Source organism: Nycticebus coucang, chromosome 1 (assembly GCF_027406575.1).
Source record: "Nycticebus coucang isolate mNycCou1 chromosome 1, mNycCou1.pri, whole genome shotgun sequence".
Lineage (NCBI taxonomy): Eukaryota > Metazoa > Chordata > Mammalia > Primates > Lorisidae > Nycticebus > Nycticebus coucang.
Window position 1 is genome coordinate 11,461,686 of NC_069780.1, and position 19,099 is coordinate 11,480,784.

Sequence of the window (19,099 nt, forward strand, 5' to 3'; positions counted from 1 at the left end):
TGTTTTCCTCAAAAACCATCTTTGAAGAGTGCACACATTGAATCCAGACTCTGAGTTGGAAGACCACTAGGATTATGCTAGCTGAGAACTTTGAACTAGACAAATAAATGAGCTTTCTATTTCTTCATATGTGAAATGAATTAATTGAGTCTACGTTAGAGAATTATTATGAGAATTAAACAGAATAATATTTAACATTCAATATTATGATCAGGGTCTTAAAACAGGGTCTGCCCCCAATAAATACCATATAGTATTATCTGACTAGTATTTGATGTTTTGATAATTATTCTAGAGCTCTTCTCCAGAGTAAGAGTGGGAAAATTATGACCCAGATGTCAAGTCTACCCCTCCACCTGTTTCTGTAAATAAAAGTTTTATTTATCACAGTCACACTCATACATTCAAATCCTATCCAGGGTTATTTTTGCTGCACGGTAGCAGAGTTGACTAGTTGCAACAGAAAGTTACAATAATGTACACAAAGCTTAAAATAGATACTAGGTGCCACTTTACAGGAAAAAAAATAACTGCCAACTACTGTTTTATAGCATATTCCAGAGGTTTACACAAATGTGTATAAAAAGAGCAATTATGACTCTTTGTGGTTACGTCTTGCTGAATTAAAAAAGTAACCCACATACAGCACCAGCAACTGGCCCCTGGCCCCTGGTTTGATCTCTTGGGCCCCAAGTTGCCCGATGCTGTATCAATACAAAAGGCAAAGCTGTGAGAGCCCAAGGATAAGACGAGCTGCGTCCCAGCTACAGACTGATCAGGGAGTCAGCTGACCACAGAGGAACCCTGCTAATGCTAGTGTTAATTTTCCTAATCCCCTTCTTAATTGGTCCACTGGTGGAACAACGCACAGAAGAAGGGTTTACAAAAAGCATCTTAAGCTTAAAAACAAAACGACTGTGCAGATATTGACTAATCAAAGCTTTCAGCCTCAGCGTCTAAGCAATGTCTCCATTCTGAACGCGCACAGGGCAGGCTGGCTCACGCAACACTAAACAATCTCAACTCCACTGGCCTTTGCCTGCCTCTGCTCTAGAGGTTGGAAAATAAAAAAAAAATTAAAAAAAATTAAAAAAAAGCATGATTATTTTCTAGCAGCTCTTTCAGTGAAAGACATTTATATGTCAAAGTTCTGAACAGAAAGATAAAATGAGAGTCTGTTGGCACTACTCTTCCCATCTTTGCCCTTTGTTGGCCTGAATACAGGCATGGAGTCTGAAGCTGCCACAACTATTGTGATCGGGAGGGCACGGAGACACCAGTTAGAATCCTGTGGAGCCTACCTCTGCCCTGGACTTGATGGGAGAAGAACAGACTGTTGTTACTGTGTTTTCTGTTACTTCTAACCTAAATCCTTCCTAAATTATGTATTTCCCAAACGACAAACTAGGACACTAGTGAAAGGCAACATGCCATAAGAAAAAAATGTGCAGAACTTGCCTTCAGAAGATCTAGACTCAAATGCTGACCCTCCATCTATCAACAAGAGTGCATAACAGTATTAAGGTCATTGGCCTGCTCTGTAATTCTATTTAGCTACCTCAGAGGGTTACTTAAGGCTCAAGTCAGGACACATACGGGCACGTGCCCAGATCAGCTGAAAGCTTATGTAGCACCATGATTAATGACGTGCCCCCAAGGGATATGATCTCAAGTTTCAATCCCACAGAGTCAATACTCGAGTGAGGGTGTCTGTATGTTTAATTTATTTTATATTCTTTCTCCATCATTTACTTAGGTCATTAACAGGTATGGCTGGACAGAGAAGCAAAATGCCACTGTTAGCTAGGGAAAAAAAAAAAAAGAAAGAAAGAAACAGATATTTCAAAAAGGGCTAACCATGTTTCTTCAGGGTCTGGCCTGTTTTGAATTAGATTGTGGTCCTGATTCTGGCTGGTGCTGAAGCTACTTCTCCATTTTTAGAAATAAAATATTAGGTTTTTACAATGTGAGAAAACATAAAGTACATTAATTAATATAGCATTAATGTTGCCATAAGGGATTATATAGCGTTGCCCCCAACTGTCACAGAAAATACCTGTTTAAATGGAAAAAAAAAAAAAAAACACCCAAAATGACCATACAGGATTTCAGGGTATATTTAAATAAAACACTCTTTTTTTATATGATTAAAGTAAGATACACATTCTGGATTATCACATATAGACCAAAAGAGTCTGTTGTTAACCCACCTTCTATGTGTTAATTCTTGATTTAATACTTTCTACCAACTTTAACATGTCAAGGCTTTTTATATTTGAAAATCCAAATACCCATGTAGTAATAAACCAATTTGAGAAATAGGATAAAAACCCTTCAACTTCCCCTGTCTAGTCTTTCCCAGCCCATCTTCCTCCCTCCCCACCAGAGTCAACTCCATCTTGAATTTTTGTTAATCATTCTCCTGTTCTTTTTGGTAGTTTTAGCACAGTATGCATGTGTATCCCTAAAATAAACTATTTACTTCTGCTAGTTTTTGAACTTTACTTATGAAGAAACGTACAATAGTATATATGCTTAACATTACGTTTTTAAGAATCACCCATGTTAAAACACGTAACTGTATTTCATTCACTTCTACAGCTATATAGTATTTCATTTATTGACACGTAGAACTTATTTGCTAATCCTTGTGTTGATGGATACCTTTTCCATTTTTTACTGCTATGAATGTTCCCATGTTGCCATGAATATTTGCATTCTTATACTTTTCTCTTGATATTAAGTTTTTTTTTTGTATGTATATAGCTAGGAATAAAATTCTTACCATCTTCGAACTTCTATGGAAATGCCTAGATATTTTCCAAAGTGCTTACAGCAGTGCATACCCCTTCTACCAGTGTTTATTAGCGTCCCCATTTCTCCACTTGCTTGCCAGAAATTGGTAACCTCAGAGCTGTTAGTTACTGCTGATATTGTGGATGTGAGGTGGTTTCTCGTTGCTTTCTCTGGAACAACCCCATGTGCCTGATATCCGGAGGGCCTGCTTCCTCATCTCCTCAGCGTCTTTGCTTGCGTCTCCTCTTCTTAGGGAGACTTTCCCTCACAACCCAATTTAAAATGCAACCCCTAGATATCTCCAGTCCTTTTCCCTATATCCCTTATCGCCTTTGGACAGTGGTACAGGCTGAATTACGTAGCCCCCAACCCTGCCAAAATTCATAGTTGAAGTCTTAATCCCTCTTAACTCAGAATGTGAATGTATTTGGAGATACAGAAAACCCAAAAGTGTTTTTGTTTTTTTTTATTATTGTTGGGGATTCATTGAGGGTACAATAAGCCAGGTTACACTGATTGCATTTGTTAGGTAAAGTCCCTCTTGCAATCATGTCTTGCCCCCAGAAGGTGTGGCACACACAAAGGCCCCACGCCCTTCCCTCCTTCCTTCCCTCTGCTTTTGTTTTTGGAGACAGATTCTCTGTCGCCCTGGGTAGAGTGCCATGGCACCATAGCTCAAAACAATCTGAAAGTCCTGGGATCCAGTGATTCTTTTGCCTCAGCCTCCCAAGTAGCTGGGCCTACAGGCACTTGCCACAAAACCTGGCTAGCTTTTCTGTTTTTAGTAGAGATGGGGTCTCGCTCTTGCTCAAACTGGTCTCAAACTCCTAAGCTCAAGCAGTCCACCTGCCTCAGCCTCCCAGAGTGCTGGGATTATAGGTGTGAGCCACCACACCCAGCCAGGAGATAGGGTTTTTTTTTAAGGTACTTAAGTTAGAATGAGGTTTTCTGGTGGCTCCTGATCCAGTATGAGTGGCGTCCTTGTTATAAGAAGAGGACATTTAGATACACAGAGGGAGGAGACGTCCATCTCCCAGGGAGAAGCACCTCTGTAGGCAGGAAGAAACCTGCCCTGCCAACACTGTCATCCCAGACTTAGAGCATACATTTGTTGTTTAAGGCTCCAATTCTCTGGTAGTGTGGCATGGCACCCTGAGCAAAATAATAAAGACGTATGGTATTTTTAATTATTTATTAGTCAGAAAAATACAAATACAAACCACAGTTGATCAATTCCTTCCTGCCCCAGTGGAGAATATAGAGCCATCTCCATTTTACTTTTTACAGTAAAATGAATACCTTCAACTTTTTAATTATTGTAAATTACATTTGATATCTGATCATTTCTGTGCCTGTAGTTTTGCAGATTTGCTTCTATAGTTCTCTATTACTGTTATTTATCACTGATAGTGGCTTATTTCCTCACGTCTAAAGAGATTTTTAAATTGCAAGTTCGTTTTATTGGGAGTTTTTGAAACCTTTTAAAGGCGTACCTCCAGAGAGAATTTGCTTTGTTCCCACTTACCGCCTGGAGGCCGTACCAAGGGGAACCATCTCCCATTAAATACACAGCTTGGAATGTTTGGGCATCTACAAGGTAATGTGATCTCAAGCCCCAGTCTGTGTGAATGCGAGCTTGCGCTAAGAAATTATCAGAGGAGGCAAATCTCCATTACTTCTTTGTTCAAACCAGAGCCAGAGCTGAAACAGGTGCGTGTCTGCGCCATCCCAGAGGCAGACGATTTGCTGGCATGCCCACTGAGTAAGCTGATCTGACCTCCCAGCCTACCTGGGCGCTAAGGCTTTTGTTCCTCCTTCAGTGCCCAGGTGGCCTATTAAAACCCAAGCTATGGACCACTGCAACCAGTAGACACCCCAGATCAATGCCAACTTTGGTACATAGCTTGTCTTTTCTTTTAATTTCAGATTCATATGCAGGTACTAACTGTTAGGCTATATTGCTTGCATTTGTTAGATAAATTCCAAGTTGTAGTTGATCCCTTCACCAAGAGGCTCATCCTCTGGGTACTTAGTTTAATTCTATGGAGTCAAGTTTCCTTATCACACCTTAACCCAAAGAATTCAATTATTCTGCTTCCAACCCAGCTCCGCGTTTGTGTGTATTCAATATGATACTGGGGATTTTTAGAGGTATACGAAGAAGGATTTTTCCTGCTATAATCCATGCTATCACCAAAAAAAAAAAAATTTTTTTAATGTACACATAGTTGTCCTCAAAATCATAATTTCAAGGGTGTAGCCTAAAAAATCGGTATTTCGGCAAGGTCCCCAGCTGATTGTGCTGCAGCTGGTGTAGCACCTGGTGATTTGGAATTATTGCCTGAGCTGGTATCTTATGTTCAGGGTGAAGCTCCTGACTGAAGGAGAACGTGTAGCTGTTTTATACAGACAAAGGGTAACACAATAGAGTTGAAGCCTGTTTTGAAGGCATTAAATACCTGTGTAATTCTTTTATCTTTGGCTCAACATTGCTACTTTTAAACCAAAGTTATTGCACTTAGAATTAATTGGTATCTTGAGAAATTTACTTTCTACTCTCTCACACATCATACAAGTGATAATATGAGTAATTTAATCATGGTGATTTGGGATTTGTAGGGCCTACTGAGATAGTAGAAATTTAAATTAATCCTGCACATTAGGTTTTCAGAAAGTACAATAGAAGTTTTAGTTTTCTGCTTCCCCCTGACTTGTCGAAGGGCCTCAAAGTTTACTAAAATTTGAAGGTGCAAAATCCTTATTCTTGAGCAATGCAATGACAAGTTTCTGCAACTGGCCCACCACACGTATGTTGACCAGTCAGGTAGACATCGGGCCATGTACTTTTTCAGATTTGCTTCTATAGTTCTCTATTACTAAAATTTGCTTCTATAGTTCTGTACCAAGGCCATGTACTTTTACCAAACACCAGTCACTAGAATTCTTTAAAAAAGTTATTTTAGGCAGCCTCTGTATGATTTAGCAAAAACAATAGCAACTTATTAATACCACTTATTTGTCCCTTCCAAAATAGATTGTATTTTCTTAACAAGTCTTGCCTCATTTTTTTCCTCAACAAGCATTTATTATTCACCTGCTGCAGATGAGGTACGATACTGGGCGACAGCAGAAATATGACATGCCATAGATTTTCACGGTCATTAAATATGGAGTTTTGAAATACCATATATATTAAATATTTCTTGAAAAGGAAAAGAGAGATGTGCTCTGGGTCCCACTTGAGCTTGGTAAAAAAAAAGTAGTTCTCACACTCCGCTGAACCACTGTGGTGCAGTTGCCCTTGGAACATTCGCCAGGGCCTGCGGGCATTACGGCCAATCTTAACACAGATAAAAAAAGGTTACTGTGCCCACCGGAGTGGGGAAGGGATGGAAAAACAGGAGCTGCACAAAGTCCTGTGATGACATAACTTTAGCTTAGAGAACCAAATAAAGCCCTTCTCAGATCCTAAGAAAGTTGTTTCTATGTGTACAGTAGAACAGAAAAGGGATATAAACTGAAGCAGCTAGAGGGAGGTTTTGAAAGTACCTTTACCCCAGGACTTATCAGAAATTGTGAAATTACAGAGCCGATTGGACATAAAAACATACACAGATTTTCTCCAATAGTAAGAAGAACAACTCAAAGATTTCTAGACATAATTAAGTGGTAACAGTTTAGTTAAAAATGATACCACTCACAGGAACTACAGTTAACTCACACTAACAACTGAGGAGTTATTTCACCCACTGATCTGCAATGCTGCTTCACTGAAACAGTCCTCGTCACGGTGCCTACAGCCATCTTTGGTTGCTCCGGAAAAGCTGTTGCAGCCAATCCACTTGCAAGCAAACATCTTGACATGGACTAATATTATACATGTAATTGGATTCACTTTTTCAAATTTACAAATATCCATTTCTAGCACCCCTACCCATGCTAGCAATTCACTAAAAATTCTTATTCCAAATGCCTTGCATTGAGAACCTTGGAAATCCCTGTCAGCTCACTAGCCATTTTCTTTTCTCTGTTGATGTTGCTCTTGAAGCTGCCTCATGACATCACCCCTGGAAAACTCAAAACCCAAAAGGCCCTTGCCCATTGTTTGATGGCTTCGGTGACTAGTTCATAGCCCTTGCACAAGCCAATCTGATTTTCCCAAGGACAGAGATTCTTTCCCCTCCAGGTTGACCCCTTTGACTTTGAAGGTCTCCAATCTGTAGCTATAGTAACACAGCCAAACGGTGTTCCTACAGCAGAGGTAGAGCAAACCTCTCAGTCAATATGCCCGTAGCAGCCCTCCACCCAGACCTTAGCATCCTAGAGCCATCTTAATCCACCAGAGAGCTTGCTTCTAAGAACGGTAAACCTCAAAAAGTATAGGACCACAGCTTAAAGTCTCTTTGCCTTTTGTCAAGCCACCCTCCACATCCCCCCTCCCCCCAAAAAAGGTTGCTACATCTTTTCTCCAGGATAATTATCCTCAGAACTAAGCAATTTCCAGGTGGCTTTTCTCCATCTAGTCAGAAAAGTGACTTACATAGTTAAATATCATTCCTTCAGGGAAAGAAATTTCAAACCCCCATCTAACTAGGCATCATGCCACACATTCATTTGAACACTAACTGCAAACTCATGTGTTGTTATGAATAGCATCACCCTTTTATTTCTTTCTAAGTGCTAAAAGAACAAAGCTATTGAGGCTAAGAAATCACTGTTTGCCATTAACAGATTCCTTGAAATATTTTTTTTACTTGGTTTGAACAAAAAGTGGCTTAGTTTTTAAAAAAAAAAAAATACAGAAATACTCAATGGTGCAGTGCCTACCAGAATGAAAATAATTTATTCTTATTTAACCTGTAAGAAAATCTGTATATTAACAGAAGAGTCTGTTACTAGAGGCAAAAGAAAAAAAAATTAGCAGATGTGAATTCTTTCTATGAAATTTTACAGGCTAATTATCCTTTACCTTTGAAGAAGTACAAAGGTCAAAAGGCTAATATGTAGCTTAATCAGAAAATTATGTAAATCAGCCCAAATCAAGCACATCACATAACCCCCATAATCAGTAAAATATGTAGTTAACTGGCAGATTAAGTGAAGCTTTACAGCTATTTGATCACTAAAGAAAGAAGGAAATGAGCAAAATATTGTATCTCAGGTAAAGTTGATTTTAACATGTGAATAAGAAAATAAAATATAGCATTGAAAAAAAGGACAAACTCAGCAAATACATGGGTATAACTTGGGGAGACATTACTAGAATGGGAAATCCAGGAAGGCAGACTGCTTATTACTTACTGGGTTTTCCCATCACTTAGAACAATGGCTGGTACAAAATAGGTCCTCAGTAAATATTTGTGAATGAACACTGGATGAATTATTGGAACAAAAATTTCATGAGGAAAACATAATGATGCAAATTTCAAAATGAAGAAACACACTACATATCGCAATTTCATGTCTTTCTTCCTTAAGTTATATATGTCTACTATATTATCAATCTTCCATTATTTACCAAAAAATAAATAAAACAAATAAATAAATAAATGGAAGAAATAGCACTGAAATAATAGTAGCCTTATTAAAAAATCAATAATAAGTTATTGGTGCTTACAAAGATACCTAGTTAATTCTTTAAAAAAAAAAACAAAAACTCATGCAATACTAAATACCTATCCTAAATATTTGAAACATACATTGTGTTAATATCCACTCTTAGAGATGAGAATGAGGCACAGAGAGGTAGAAAGATTTTTTATAAGAGTCACCACGAATTAAAATTCAAACACAACTGATTAGCAAAGTAACCATCTATCCATTTCAAATCGTATTTTATTAGTACCAAACACTTTCTTTATCATATTTTATATTTACACCACTCTAAATTTTCTCCTTTGCATCTTTACATAATAAAACCACCATCATTATTCTTTATCCCTCAAATTTCATCACTCCTTTAAAAATGCTTCCCTTATATATTCCTAGGTGGGAACACGGGTATATATAAAAAATAACTTTTTATAAATAATATATGGGTATTACTCATCATATTCCAGGGGAAAATGTAAAGCAGTTTATAAGACTGCATGTTAGGACAAAACAGAATGCTAGTTTTAAAAAAATAAGTGGATGAGAAAAATGAAGGCAGAGGGAAAAGCAAGAGTGAACTCACTACACAAAATGCAAACCAGGGAGTTTGCGCATGTAGTATGAGCCACATTTCCAAGCGTCCTAGCAGCCAAAACAAAGGTATTGAGAATAAACAGACATATCTTTCATTTATCCACAGGACAGAAGGTAATGTTAAAACAGTCTTTTCGGTAAATACCGTTAGGAGTGACATACAGACTTGTCTAGTCATCCTTCCATGTGGGGGTGAGCCACACCAGAGCAATTCAGTGACATGGTGGGAGTCAGGGAATGAGGACAGCAAATGATGAGAGCCAGTTGCTCTGAGGACCAGTCTGGCGTAATCTAGAAGTTGATTCTAGCATGTTTCGAGGAGTGTGGAAAGGTCACAGATGCCTCAGCCAGTCTACAAATGCTATTTTATGAGCTTTTGATAAGAACTAAGGGTAAATGTTCAAAATTCTTTCTCCTGATCTGGACCAAGAATATAACTTCTTGGTGCTATTAGACCTAGATGAGTACAGATTCCTACACAGCTATGTAATTTGTGGGATCCCGTGCAAAATAAAACTGTGGGACCCCATGTTCAAATTTAGTAAGAATTTGAAGATGGCAATAAGAGAACATTAAACCAAGAAAGAGGCCCTTCTGAGAGGGGGGTGTGTGTTTAGTTGCTTAGATCACACACCTGTGAAACCAGCCCTGACCATATGCTTCAAGAGCCAGTCAGATTTGTCTAAGACATGATCTTGGATGATCTGGAAAGGGTACCCTTCCTTCCACAGAGTTTCCTTCCTCCCATGGGAAGTTCACAACTCTCCATAACACACAGATGAATCAACAATCATGACAAGCAGAAATCAGTCTCAATGACACAAACATGGAAACATGGCCCCGATATTTTAAGCCTGAACAGTTATTAAAAATAGCCATTGTCAAATGGATAAATTGGCCATTTAAAATATGTATCAGTAAAGCACATGCAAAATATTTATCCTCAAGCAATGAAACTTCCCTCTATATACTCTAAAATGAACTGCTTGAAAGTGTACCATTGATAAGCAGATATGTGGTGTTTTGGAATAGGGTTGATATAAGAAGATGTCTCGCTTACCATGATAACTCTTAAGTTTGAGGTTCTTCCTTTTAGCACCTAATAGATAGTAGGGCTCACTGCCTATGGGGCCCTTCTCAGATTGTGAATAGGGCCATGGTGGGTAAGAGAATGTGGGATCTTTTAATCTCTTTAAAAAGAGAAGGAGCATGCATCTAGCACACTGATATCAAATATCAAGTCATTAGGGCAGAGTTTCCAAAGAAGAGAAGCCATGATATGCCTTTGGTTGACCCATATGGAAGTGATATCTCTCATTTTCTTTCTCTCATGCTTTCTTACTGAATATATTCCACCCATGGGAGCAGCTCTTCCAACTCACGACTCAGTTGTTATTTGTTAGGATACATTATACATTTCTCAAAATGACTTTTAAATAGTGAAATAATTTTTTTAATGTTCTAATTAGAAGGAGTCCAACAGTAGGGCAGACTCTGGGTTGATTCAGTGGCTCAAAGGTATCATGTAAGACTCAGCAGTTTTCCACCTCTCTATTCTGCCCTTCTTGTGTTGCCCTCATCCATAGGCTGCTAGCAAGATGGCCACCATGGTTCCAGATAATACAAGTAGACATAGCAGTATCTAAGAAGACATTGTGTCTCATTCTGAGGCCCTATTAACTATCTCGGAACCCCTCCAGAAGATTCCCTCTCAGGTCTTACTGGTCACAATTAGGTTACGTGTTCATTCCTAAAACAACCACAGGCAAGGGGGACAGAATTACTATTATTACCTGGAGTGGACTGGATGCTGTGTAGTCAATTGTGATGATTCCTACCTGGGCCCCCAGCCACTGCTAAATGGATCCAATTTGGACATAAACTTCAGAAGAACCAACACATAGGCCTGTTTGAGTCAATTAGACTCTTCTCAAAAATCTGAACAAAGAGACATCAAGCCTCAGAGAATTTGGAACTAACTCATATCAATACTAGATAATAGATTAGAATTCCTTGAATTTGAACAGCTGAGATCCTCAGCTCCACCCTAACTCTTATCTTTCCCGAAGCATAAGTGTTCAGTTTTTCTTTGATTTCTGTAAGAATCATTAGATCAAACTCTGACTGAAGCTCAGGAAGTAGGTGTCTATTCCTTGCAAGTAAAATCTTGTGTTTACTCTAGTCTCACTAGAAATTAAGATCCTACCACGTTCTGGTCATATTATGGTACAGCTTCTGTTGGAGCTTGAAAATTAGGGAGACTAATTATCTACATATGTCCAAGACTCATGAGGGGTTCCTGGGACCCAGGACTTTGAGTTCTGTTTTTTTTTACCCCAACTTTAATACTAGGTTCTACACCAAATATAACAATACTCTTCTCAAACATCTGAATGAAGAGACATCAAGACACTAGACTAGAAACTAAATTAGACACTAGATTAGAATTGTTGACATTAGATTAGAATTCCTTGAATTTGAACAGCTGAGATCCTCAGCTCCACCCTAATTCGGGAAAATTAGGGTTCCTAACTGTCCACATCTGTGCAAGACTCATGAAGGGGTTCCTGGGACCCAGGACTTTGAGTTCTGTTTTTTTATCCCAACTTTAATAACCAGGCTCTACACCAAGCCCCTCATATATGTGCCTATTCTTATAATCAAAGTTTGAGAGATCAACATAATTATATAAATACAAACTCCCTTCTGTTTAGACTTTGAAGAGTGTTAGGCTACAGAATATAGCAGCCATGTTCCATCCAGGGCTCCAGATAGCACATAACTCTCAGTGGTAGTTCAATAGACATTGAGAAAATAAATCTAAAATGAGTACCATTATCCCTAACACAAGGGAGAAGCTTTCCTAAATAAAACACTATTAAAAAAAAAGTCTTCGAGGTGAAAGAAAACATCTCTAAAGAGGCTTGTGACCTCAAAGCAGGAAGAGTTATCCTTGGTGTAGTACTGGCTCTTCTGGGGCAGCGTTGGCTCACGAATAAAATAATCATGATTAATAATACATTGCATTTCCTCATGAAATAGGATAAAAGACCCTGATGCCTTAAACAACCACAAGGAGGGAAAGATAACATTAAGCAAGGATAGTAAGCTATCCTGGAAATTATCCTGAAAGTGTAGCACAAAATGACAAGAAAATGGGATTCAGCAAACCAGGGACTCTTAAGCCATATTTTCTCCTGTCTTTAAGAGCATAGTCAGGGATGTGGCAAAACAAAACTCAATCACTTTCCTCAGATACCAAAAGACATGTTATTTGTAGCTCTTGTAGGAAAAGCATAATGATAACATACAGGAAAACCAATTTTACCTAAGGCTGTGAGCAAGCTCATGGAGTCCCATTAGTTTAGCAATAATGTCAAGGGGGAAAAAAGCCCAGGTCCTTCATAGGGCTATCACTTTTCCATCAAAATTAATAGTATGATATTCAAACATCAAACTGTTCTAATGGGAAGCAACTCTGATCTCATTAGGTCTGTAGTTCCTCTCAAGAGTCTATAGACTCTAGTAAGAAATAAGCTCGCTGATGACAATTTGTTTCATTTCCATAGAATCTTCCCCAGCTAAAATCCAACTCATTTGTAGTTTTTTTAAGGCACCTCCTTTCTTGATAGTGGCTAATTTACTATGTACTAATTTACACCCCGACTAAAAGAACACAAAAGTTCTCTTTTCTCTGCATCTTCTCCAACATCTATTACTTTTTGTCTTTTTTATTACAGCCATCCTAATGGTTAAAATGATAACTCACTGTGGTTTTGATTTCCATCTCCGAGATGATTGGTTATGTTGAGCATTTTTCATACGTGTTGGCTTTTGTACTTCTTCTTTTGAGAAACATCTGTTCATCTCATTTGCCCATTTTTTAGTCAGATTGTTTGATTTTAAAGTTGAGATGCCTGAGTTCCTTGTATATTGAAGATATTAATCTATCAGATGAAGAGTTTGCATGAATTTTCTCCTGTTTTGTATGTTGCCTTTTTACTCTGTTGACGTTTTCTTTGCTGTGTGGAAGCTTTTCCACTATTGGGGATTTATCCAAAGAAAAGTAAATCAGTATACAGAGTCTAACAATTAAGCTCACAAACTCATCCTTAAAAAAGTGCTACATACTTCATTGCTAAATATCACTACAGTCACCTTTGAAGTACTCCCTTTGGGAGCTATGTACCAATGCCATCATACAACACACAAAAATGCAACAACATTGATGATTATCACACAGCAAGACACCACAACACATTGACATGAACACACCTGCAAGATACTGATATACCAAGGCTACAAAACCTTACCAAGTTGTTTGCATAGTGCTGCCAACAAAGTACATCATGGCAAGTTCTTGAACTTAGCTGTCACACTTATACAATGTCAACTCTGATGGTCATTCTAGAAATAGAGTTCCAAAATTGATTTGAAGGGTGGACTAAGCACTGGCATTGCTGCACAGCTTCCCAAAGGGAGTAATTCAAAGGTGACCATGGTGATATTCAGCAGTGAAGTGTGTAGTATCTTTTCTAGGATGAGTTCAAGAACTTAATTGCCCTACCTGGTATACAAGAGACATCTGAACTCCCGTGGTTACTGCAGCACTAGTCACAATAGCCAAGATATGGAATCAGCCTAGATATCCAATAACAGATTAACCAATAAAGAAAATGTGGTATATGTACACAATGGAATACTCTTCAACCATACAAAAGAATGAAATCCTGTCATTCATCACAACATGGTTGAAACTGTAGGACATAATGTTAAGTGAAATAAGGCAGAAAAAGAAAGTTAAACACACACGCTTTCATTCATATGTCAGGGGTGGAGGGAAAATTGATCTCATGTAGAAATGAGAATACCAGGGAATGGGAAGGGTGGGGAAAGGGGAGGATAAAGAGAGATTTGTTAAATGATATGAAATTACAGCTAGTTAAGGGGAATAAATTCTAGTGCTTTATAGCACTGCAGAATGACTATAGTTAACAGTAATATACGTATGGTTCAAATAGCTAGAAGTTATTGAATTTCCCAGTACAAATAAATAATAAATGTTCATGATGAAAGATATGCTAATTGCCCTGATCTGACAACTATATATTGTATGTATCAAAACAACATTTTATGACACATAATATGCATCACTATTATATACTGAGTGAAAAAGTAAAAATAAAAATCCAACCAATTGGACACCAAGAATTATTTTCCAGACAAACATGTAAAGGAAAAGAACAAAGGGAAGAGAGAATACTAGTTGGGCTAAGGGGGGTGCTGCTATCAGAACTTAAACTTGGGCATCAAACTTTCAAATGAAAATTAACAAAATAGTTCTATACGAAGATGTATACAGGTATACACATCCTTTTTTGTCTTGCCTCTTTCCTAAAAGGATATGAGGCAAAAATAAAACAAGATAAATGAATAAGATTTTTCATGGAAAACAAGGGGAGAAAACTAAATATTCAAAATGTAAAAATGAGTCAGGTGGTTGTGATTGAGTGACAAGACCAACTACGATATTCCTCACAAACAAAAGGAAAAAGTGATAAGTTGCATAAGTCATCTGAGAAGAGGAAACGCACTACTTTCCCAAGGGAGATAAAGCTCTTCCTAGAACCAAACTCTGATAGAAATTTCCCATGTGAAGAAGGGGCCAGAATCAGTGACATAATAGGGCAACGTATTTGCAATTTCAGAGTAAATGAAGAAAATCTGAAAAGGTGGCACCTGCTGAGGCTTAAGTAACACTTAATGTACTTACTTTATATGCCAAGAAAAAGTCCTAAAATCAGTGATCCTAGACAAGTAGGTTCAGATAGTTTGGTACATAAATAATATAGAATCAAAAGTCAGCAAAGAGATAACACAATCTTGTATAGATTTTGACAAGTTTTTTTCCTATGATGTAAAAAAATGTATAACAGTCAAAATAACAATAATTTAAACAAATGTTTATTTTATGAACATTTACTATATACTTGGCTCTCAGTTAAGTCCTTTAAAATATTATATCATTACCATTTGCAAAAATATTATCTAAGAAGTATTATCTGATGTTTACTAAGAAGAAAATAGACTTAGAAAGGTTAAAAAAAAAAAAAAACAAAAAAACACCTTGTCCAAGAATCTTGTCACACAGCAAAGTCAGAATAAAATCTTCAGATTATCTGACTTCAGATTAGTGTCATCTTTTTTTAAATTTCAAATTAATATGAGGGTACAATTTTTGAGGTTACATTATTCTCACTTCCAGGGTACCTTCCTGCCTCCCTTAAAACACTGTCATTCCTGAAACCCACTTGTTTGTTCATGTGAAACATTGGAGAAAGAGACTCAAAAATACATTTGTTAGAAGAAATCTGGAATAAACTGTTGATAGTATACTGAGAAATGTGAGGGCTCTATAGCTTTGACATTCTATAATTTATTGTCTAAACTACACTTTGAGGCCATTTAGATGACATTATACCTGAAGAATTACTTGAAAATTTTGTGCTGGATCATAGCTTCCTAATCAGAATGGTCCTTGAAACCATTCTGGAAATAAAAAATATCCACCTCCAGATCTAGGCAGGTTATTAGTTGAACTGCTACACAAAGAGTTAATTACAAAGTTCCATTCAGAAAAGGACTCAGTTTCCACATACTTTCTCTGATAAGAAGTAGATTTTTCAGATGTCCTCCATTCATCTCTAACCAATGTTTTAAAGCAATGGTGGTCCCCTCATTATAACACTACTGGTTCTCAAAGCCAAATCTCCCACTGGGATTTTTATATTTGAGTTTGGGGCTTCCCTCGCCTTTCTTAAAGTAATAAAACTATACGTGGTAAGACAAACTCTATATTCATGATTAAGTTCTGGTTTTCGTTTGATGTGCCACCTAAATAACGTATTAACTTGGGGGTTTTTTTGTTTGGTTTCTTAAGTCTTTATTAATTTCAGGGTTAGAAGGACAAAGACCTTTATTTTAAAAAGCATTAATATAGAATAGTCATAGCTTTGTAGATTCTTAATACTTTAAAATATGGGAGAAATTTCTTGGAGGAGGCAAGTAGAGTTAATAATACATTTTATTAACAAGGGATGCTTGAAATCTAGCGTTCCCAAACTCCTTAGGAATCCTTTGGCTCAGTCCACTTGTAGTTATAAGCAGGACTGGGCAGCTTCATTTAGGGTAAGCATAAAGGGGAAATGACGGCTTTTGATGTCACCTACAGTAGACTATGAAAGCTATGGTTGTGTCTGTTCCCAAATGCTGTCCTTTCACAGTTATTCTGGTTTCCTTGGGGTCACATTATTGGGCTGCCAAACACGATATCCCCTCAGTCCCCAGCCTAAGCTACAGAGGTGGGCAGATGGACCAAGCTAGACCAATCACAGCACCATGTGCCTATGAAACCAAGGAATGACTATGGAGCTGGCACACGACCCTCAAGACCTCAACGGAAGTCCTCCATGGACCATTCTAATCATGGATAATGACTACCCCTAACCTATTTACAGAAAAGTGTAAATCTATGAGCTGAGGCTTTTCAGGAACCATCTTTTATGTGACATAGAAAAAGGCATGTCTGCCATAGGAAAGAATTACACCCACGTGCAAAGATGAACGGAAATAAGAAAATAAAGACAACATTGTTTGAACCCCTAGTTTCAGCCATTTAGGGTGCTATGGTCCACCTCTGGGTTCCCAGGAGGGGGAGTCAATAATATGCCTCCTTCGGTTTAATATAAATGGATTTGGGGTTAATCTGTCACCAATATTGATTCTATGGATACAGGAAAAGTGAGCTAACCCCAAAGTTATCTAAAAATCACAAGCCCCTAAGTTAGAGGCACTGTGCGTAGTAATAGTTCCTTCTGATTCGTCTCACAACATGATTTCAAATAAATGTTTATATATTGGCCAAAGCTGTACTTAAATACTCACTGGAGATGTACCACCTATGTAAAATGTACAAATCAGATGTCACAGGTGATCACAGAGCTATACAGTCCCGACATGAACCTGGACATTACACTGAACTCTTCATTACTTCTCCAGTTTCTTCTGTGTGAGAAAAGTCACAGCTCAGAAACGTGGGTTCTCCTGATTATGGGATTCAAAGCAGCTAGAAAATTTAAACTCTGAACTACAGACCTTCAATATCCAAGTAGTAGGTGTTAGATCTGTTCAACTCTGTGCCCCGTAGGATTTGAAGTGACAGCTGGGGACCACGGTGGTTAAATACATTTGTCAAATAGACCTGCAGAGAGCATTCTCTGCCGGGTTTGCTCTGCCAGGAAGGCGGCACTGGGAATGGAAATGACTGGAGGGCTTGGGATGACAACAGCTTTCACCTGACTTCATCATTAACTGGAGACCACAAAGGGACAAAACCCAAAATTCCCTTCCTATGTTATATGGTTATAAAAGCTGTCAGCTGCCACTATTGTTTTCAATGACATTTATTTTATATATATATATATATATGTGGGATATATAGAACAAAATATAAAAATTCTCCCTGGATAAAGTTTAACACTTTTAAATGACAAAATTCTTACATGCATAACAAAAATTTTATGCAGCGTAGGAAGTTGTCAGATGAGATATAGTTTTCTCTCCCCTAATCCCACTCTTTAATTTGAAATTTAACTGTTAGCAAAGTTTTTTATGCCTCCTTCCAAAACAGAAAAGTTATCATTGACTGGTGTGTGTGTGCACATTTGCATACTCCTTTATCTATACACGTATAAATGGGATCATTCACGCTGTTAGGCACTTTTTTTTCTTTTTATTTAATTTTATGTCTTGGAGAACATTCCTTTCAACAGGAAGAAAGAGATTTACTTCATTTTTTTAAAAAAACTGCATCGTCCCATGATATATTTAGCCCACTCCTCATTGATACACATTTAAGTTGTTTCCAGGATTTTCTGCTACTGCAAATAATTCTGTAGTATGCATATGTGTGTGTGTATGAAGTGTATACATGCATGAGAACACACATGCATACCTGTCACAAATACACTTCCAGAGAGTGTCCATAAGTTCACGTGCAGTTTACTGTGTTTAACTATTTTAAATTGCATATGAATTTTATGTCCACCCTGTATATCTCACAACTTATATATACGTGCATATCACAAACGCACATGTATTTACATATAAAGAAAAATCTACCTTACCAATACAATCTCATGGATATTATAATGACACTTTCCCCATCTGGTAAAATCTGCTCAGCTGCCTAACTCCCAGGTCAAAATATTAATATAATTCACAACAAAGCCACCACAGGCCAGTGGCTCTTGGAAGGAAGGTGGTATATTTTGCAAATGTGGATTCACCATTAAGGTTTTATTCTTACAAATTTATTGATTTCTCTTTTACTTGAGAAGAGTTGCCACTGAGTTTTGCTTTCAAGAGTGAAGTGCAATGAACGCTTTACCCTGCAGCCTAACTATTTCATCCTTTGTCTGTGTTCTCTGACTTAATAATCAGCTTGGTAAGCTTTCCTATTTTGCAGAAAAATTTAACAGTAAAAACAGAAATAATACCCATTCCATTTCTATGCTGAAACAAATACCATCTTGTGTTTGTGGAAAAGGCAGGTCTTTCTCAGAATTTTTCACCAGGGTATCCAGTCCCACTAAGAAAGTAGCATTCCATCCTTACTCAAGGAAAGAGTCATGTTCATGCATGTGTGATTATCTCAAACAATATATGCACAGAATACATGAAGCTAGTTCCTGATTCTTAAAGCAAAAATCACTTTGCAGTGCCAAAACTGTACCTCTGAGTTTAAGAAAACACACTTGTGTGAATGAGCTCAGAAGCTCTCAGACCTTCTGATACATTCGTGCAGCCTTGAAACCAAACTTCAAAAGTTGCATAGACGCCATTTACTAGCAACATATCTCACAGTACCTTCAACATGACACTTTGCACAGTGCATCCCTAGTGAATTACACAAACAAGACAAAGGGAAACCATTTCCACAAGGTTTTGTCACCAAGAAAATACTAAGCACACCTCCAAGTTAGTTGGACCCTCTCACATAAGCCTGTTGCCAGGGGTTACCACCTTCCCAGGGGCACAGAGCATGGGAGGAAGAAGG

The 19,099-nt window shown here is 37.8% G+C and overlaps 1 protein-coding gene across 2 annotated transcripts in view; it reads right to left on the reverse strand.

Moving 5' to 3' along the window:
- Positions 1 to 19,099, reverse strand: part of RASGEF1B (RasGEF domain family member 1B) — a 608,630-nt gene that overhangs the window by 304,034 nt on the left and 285,497 nt on the right. The gene's annotated exons all lie outside the window — the stretch shown is intronic.